This window comes from Triticum aestivum, chromosome 3A (assembly GCF_018294505.1).
Source record: "Triticum aestivum cultivar Chinese Spring chromosome 3A, IWGSC CS RefSeq v2.1, whole genome shotgun sequence".
NCBI classification, from domain to species: domain Eukaryota; kingdom Viridiplantae; phylum Streptophyta; class Magnoliopsida; order Poales; family Poaceae; genus Triticum; species Triticum aestivum.
The window spans coordinates 479,224,758-479,231,033 of record NC_057800.1 but is presented as its reverse complement, the minus strand read 5'-3'; the positions used below and the strand labels follow the sequence as shown (position 1 = coordinate 479,231,033).

General features: G+C 42.7%; 1 long non-coding RNA gene across 1 annotated transcript; it reads right to left on the bottom strand.

The window, feature by feature from the left end:
• Positions 1–3,087: 3,087 nt before the first annotated feature.
• On the bottom strand, positions 3,088–5,284 carry LOC123061733 (uncharacterized). Its single transcript, XR_006429252.1, has 3 exons — positions 4,594–5,284; positions 4,402–4,511; positions 3,088–3,584 (listed from the first exon to the last, which is right to left on the bottom strand). It is a non-coding gene; the product is annotated as an uncharacterized lncRNA (long non-coding RNA).
• Positions 5,285–6,276: the final 992 nt, after the last annotated feature.

Here is a 6,276-nt window from a genome sequence, read left to right as displayed (position 1 = left end):
TTTGAATGGTTTAAGAGTAATTTAGAAAATGGTCCAAGTCCTACCGAGCTCGTCGAGCTAATTTTTTAACCGTGCGTCCGAATGCAGCAAATGATATGGCGTTGGAAAGCTTGAACAAATGCGAAACGTTTTTGTATATATTGTTTCTCCCAATTCTTTACGGTTTTAAGTCAGTTTAGAAAATGGCGAAAAACGTATTTTCCCCGTAATTTCTACAAACTTTATCGGAATAGGGCAAATCATATACCGTTGAAAAGCTACAGAAAATGCGAAACTTTTTCATGTTGATGGTTTTCTCTGATTCTTAGCCGTTTTCAAGTAATATCGAAAACGGAGGGATCATTCGTTCTGCCTCTATCGCGAAACAGATTCTTCGAAAATGCACCGCGTGAAGAACCTGAACTTCTCAGCATATCTACCTGAACTTCACTCTGTTTTCGACGTGCTTTTTTTGCTCGCAGATCTCCATCTAGTACTTGTAGTTCTCCATCCACTCCCCGGAATTCAACGAGTGATATACCGATGAAAAGCTGCTTTAAACACGCAACTTTCCCGTGTTGATTATTTTCTCATACTCGCGATGGTTTTAAAAGTTTTTCACCTGAAATTCATTCAGTGTAGTAGTTGAACTTCCTGTTGTTCTCACGTTGAACTTCTATGACGTAATTTCCTTTGTAATTTTCTCATCCATTCGTCAATGTTACACAAATGATATTCTTTTTGTACAAACCTCTCTCACAATAATTTTTTTTAATTTCTTTGGACCAAGGAGTTGAACTTACACAAATGATATTCTTGCCGTTTTGAAGTAAATTAAAAAATGGCGAGATCATGATTTCTTCCTTCATCGCGAACGGAAACGCACTGCATGAAGTAGTTGAACTTCTCGAGCATGTAAGCGGTTTATACGGGTTAGTTGTGTTCTATATGATGTTAGTGTAATCTAGAAACAATTTTTAGCAACTAAATACTAGTTTTAAATAGGAATCTCGCCCGTTGGCGGATTTTGCACTCGGGTCGTGATGAAATTGCGTTTTTTGCAACTTTACTTCCTGAGTGGTTCGACCTGAACTCCCCCCTGTGTTAGGTTGAAGTTCCGCCAAAATTACCGAAATGAGGCTTGCTATATACCGTTGGAAAGCTATGGACACCAGTATCATGACCCAAATTATTTTTTTGGCAAAATGTGAGCGGTTTAAGAGCAGTTTTGAAAACCGTTTTTTCTTCATACAAAAAACGTGAATCGTGTTTTTGATCGCATTTCTAGACCGTTTATCGGAATGAGGCAAATAATATGGCGTTGGAAAGCTGCTGCAAAAACGCTCCTTCCACATATAGAAAGTTTTCTCTAATTCCCTATGGTTAAAGCGTAATTTGGAAAATCGTAAAATTTCGCAAACTGAATAGCCGAGTTGGTATTTTCGATGCCATTTCTAAACGGCTAATTCAATTGAGGCAAATGATATGGCGTTGGAAAGCTTATGAAAATGCGCTACTTTTTCATGTTTAAAGTTTTTTCTAATTTTGGACGGTTTAAAAGTAATTTAGAAAACGGGCCAAGTTCATCGAACTACTCTTCTATTTTAAATTGAACTTCTTGGGTTTTTTTTTCAATTTGGAAATCTGGGTTCTTCATATACATGGAACTATTCTAGTTATTAAAATTGAACTTCTTGATTTTTTCAATTTGGACTTCTTGGTGTTATTCATTTGTAACGGGGAAAAATCATAGTTTGTAATAAACATCGTACAAATTCTATGTTATTTCGAACTTAACTTCTTGGTTTATTCGTTAGTAACGAGGAAAATCAAAGTTTTTGTAATGAGGAAAATCAAAGTTTTTTATATATATCAGACTTCTCTATTTTTGTAAATTGGACTTCTCGGTTTATTTTTTTTAGTAACAGAAATATCCTAGTTTTGTAATAAATATTGGACCGTCCGTTATTTAAATTTGAACACCTAGAGGTTTTTAAATTTTAGAAATGATGAAAGTCCTTTTTTATGATTTTTCAACTTCTCTATTTTAAAATTCGAACTTATTTTATTTTTTATTTTTAGGAACGGTGAAATATCCACTTCAAAGTGCTCTACTATTTTTTGTTTGAACTTCTGATGATCTTCTCGTTAGTAGATTTAGATTCCCCATTTTTATACATCGAACTATTATGTTATTTTATTCTGAACTTCTTGTTTCCATTCTATAATAATGAGGAAAATTTGAGTTTTCTATAATCATGGAACTACTCCATCTTTGTAATTTGGACTTCTTGGTTTTATCTCTTAGTAAAAGAAAAAAATCCTAGTTTTTTGTAATAAACATCAAAACACTCCTCTATTTTTATTTGAAGCTCTAGGTTTTCTTACAAATTGGAAAAAAATCATTGCAGTCTATGGGAATTGTTTGAACATTTTTGTTTTGTCATTTTCTTCAACCTCTCCATTTTATTAATTTTGAACTTTCAGAGTTGAAGAATTTCTGGATAAGGACCGACTTTCTTCTTCGTTTACTCACATAGTACCGCTCCTTTTTTTAAGTTGAACTTCTGGATTTTCCTCAGTGAAATAGCTTCCTTCTTATTTTTGTAAACTCGGGTTTTTCTTTAGTATTTGACTTTTGAACTTCCAAAATTCTTTTTGGTGAATTGATCCTTTTTTCCGATGAATCCCAACATTTTTTCCTTTCTTATATTATACCCCCTCCATCTCAAAATAAGTGACTCAACTTTGTACTAACTTTGCACTAAAGTTAGTACAAAGTTGAGTCACTTATTTTGGGATGGAGTGATACTTTTTTTAACTTGAAAACTTTTGAATCACGAATTCAAAAGAAGTCATTTTTAATTTGAATTTCTATAATACATTTCACTTACTAGGTAGTTATAATACATGACCTTTACACTCAGTAATATATGAACTTCTTAGAATATAATTTTCATTGACCAATTTTAAACGCAACACATATATGAAGAAGGTCAAAGATGCGGACGTGGGTGCATCTACATGTAAGATAGTTTTGGCAGATCTTTTAACAATGCAAGGTCAAAAGAAGTCTCATGTCCATCAAAATTTCATAACCTGGAGTTCTGTACTTGCAAAAATATTAACTATCAAACATCATCACAACAACCTGAAGAAAAAAAATTGGTTCTCATTGACATATCAACAAGCATGTACAGAGCACATAATCAGAACTTGTGCTCTACATCAACTTCACACTATGGTGCCCATCAGTAGCTGAGAGAGGTAGGGAGAGGTTCCTTTTGGGGCAGGGCTCATCAGAAGATGACCGATTTTTCTACCCTGGCCTCTTGGAGCACTAGACGAAGGAGAGGCGGGACTGTTGCAAGTTGCTCCTACTGATGGCTTCAGGGTGGACTATCGCGACGCTCGGTGAGCAGGCGAGCATCCACGCAGTTGGGCAATGCCCCTCAGCTCATTATAGTGAGCAGAAGCAGTTTACTAATAGTAGCTGTAGCAGCTTGTGCTTTGAGAACAAGAAGCCACGAAGTGGAGAGAGGGCTTGAGGCCTACGACTCCTGCTCCATTTTTCTTTTGCATTTTTTCCTGAAGGATTTCTGAAACTGAAACCAACATATCAAAACCCCAGTTTTTTGCTTGCACTGATACTATTGAACTTCAGAAAAATAGAATAGAACTAGAACTAGACAACACAATTTTAAACTGAATAATGAGGATAGATAATATTGTGAAGGACGTATGCGCCGAACTATTGTTTACATGGCTGGTGAACCTTGGTCAAAGGTAAAGTGGAATTGGCAGAACATACAAACATACATACACACATATATGGAGGGAGAAATTATATGTGCACACACTTAGTAATACACGAACCTTATGGGTTAGTAATATATGAACTTCTTTATATAGACTTTTTTCTCATGTTCACATGCACATTTGTTTTTCAAAACAAAAGATCAGTATAAAATTTGGCAAAAATGGAAACATGCACGCATATATAAGTGGTTGGGCAAAACAACAAACTGCGTGTATATGGCCATGGAAAGCCGCAGCTAACTCTCAAGAAGCAGAGAGGTGCCTGAGGAGGTGGACGGTGACTAGCACCCGAGTCTTTTTGTGTGCTCTGTTTTTTGTGGTGATAACAGGAAGAGAAGGTGTCGCGGCTGGGGATGGAAACTAGTAGAAATGACCCAGAAAACTATTCCATGGAGATAGTGCAACCACTAGCCTACTGACCAACTACTTTTAATATACAGATTGACAAACATTCTACCTGCTATAATTTTTTAGTGCACAGAATTGGTTAATGAACACATTGGCCCGCTGAATAATCAAACATTCGACTGAAGTATATTGCACTTATAGTGATACATAACCAGTTCAAGTTGTTGAGGTATAGAAAAACTTTAGGTTCTTTACCTGCACAATAATAGACACCTTTGAGAGCAGAATTTTATGGCAGGGTGGCCTCGACGCAGATGGACGATGGCGACCTCGATGAAAAAAGATGGATGCCCTATCACAAGGCCCTGCAAAATATACATAGTTATAGTCCACTTCATGATCTTCAGAAAATCAACACACTGAACTTCTGGAGGACCAAATGCTGACCTTTTTTGTTCACGGCGCTGGTGCTGACCTGTAATTGAAGAGAGACCAGATGCATCTAGGGGAGAAAGAACGGTATGGGCATGGTAGGGAGCAGGACATTCGCCGTGTGGGAGAGAAGGGAGGTCGGAGGCAGAGCGGGAGTGGCCATTGTACTGTTTGGAGAAGGAATCCGTTGGCGATTGGGCAGGTCAGCCATAGAAGCCCAGGCAGATGTGGATCGGGGTCGAGGAAGACGGCCACCACCTCGATGGGCTGTAGCGGCCGGTGCAGGCCATCTATGGAGGAGGTGCGGGCTGCAGCGGGGAGGGACTACGCCGATCGCAAAGGAGAATTGGCAGGCGCGCGCCGGCCGTGGGGAGGGAGCGCACCGTCCGGGGAGGAAGCTCGCCGGCCGCAGGGAGGGACCGCGCGGGCTGGGGAGGGAGCGTACCGACCGCGAGGAGGGAGCGCGCTGGCCGGGGAGTGAGCGTGCCAGTCGCGGGGAGGGAGCACGCCGGCCACAAGGAGGGAGCGCGCTGGCAGGGGAGGGAGCGCACATGCCATGGGGAGGGAGTGCATCGACGGCGGAGGAGGAGTGGCGACGGCAACACAGGTCGTGGGGGCGGCGGCAGCGAGATCTGGTGTTCGGCGCAGGGAATCGTGGGAGGAGGTGGGGATCGGGGCAACAGGTGTGGTGTGGTGCGTTTTTTATTCTGTCTGGTGGGTTTCTTGGGATCTCAGGAGGATCTCATCGGGCCCTTATAGGGCTGGCTGTGATCCAAATAACTATTCTAATCCCGGGATTAGAATAGTGCTACTATATATATATACTCCAACATTTTTTCGCCTTTTCTAGTCGATCCCCTAAACTTAAGGTTGTAAACTTCAATTTGATCAAGTTCAAAGCAGGTTCAACCGAAAGTAGCATGCATCCAAACATAAACATAGATAGTTTTGCATAACCGAATATAAAACATAAATTTAAACTAAGCTAAACTACTTTCGGTCGAAGTAGAGGTCAAGCCAACCCTTCCTCGTCATGTACGGTGTGCCATGAGCCGGGTTCGGGCCAGTACCATTGTCGGGGTCATTGGGGAAGGCACTCCTCCACTCGTCGATGTCTATCTCCTCATCCTCGGGGCCCACCTTGATGCCCTCCGCGCCGCCGTCCTCGCCGCCTTCGACCTCGTCATTGGAGGAGAGCGCGATAACCTCACCACCCTTCGCACCGGCAAAGATCACCAGCTCCGCCTCCACGAGCTCCGGGTGTTGCCGACGGAGCTCTTATACGTAGGCCTCGTTGGCGGCCTTAGCCTCGAGGCGCTCCCACACCTCGCGGGCCTCTCGCACCATAGCTGAGCTCACCACCCTAGCTCCGGGGGAATGAGGTCGACCGGACGTGTGCCGAAGGGGAAATTGAGCCTAGCCGTCGCGCCGTGGTAGCGGACCTACCAGCGGTCATACTCCATGGCCGCGAGCTCGGCCCTGTGGAAGCTACGGAGCCACCGGCGGGTGTGGGTCTCTCGATCTGTAATCTCGGCGACCCACGTTCCCCGCTGCCGCTGCCGGACCCCGAGGTAGGACTTCACCGGCTGCCGGGTCCGGGGGAGGATGGGGAAGTCCTCGAACCGGCATAGGGGCACGATGGCGGGTGGATAGGGGGACCCACGACGGCGGATCGGGCCCGCAGAGGACGACGGGGAC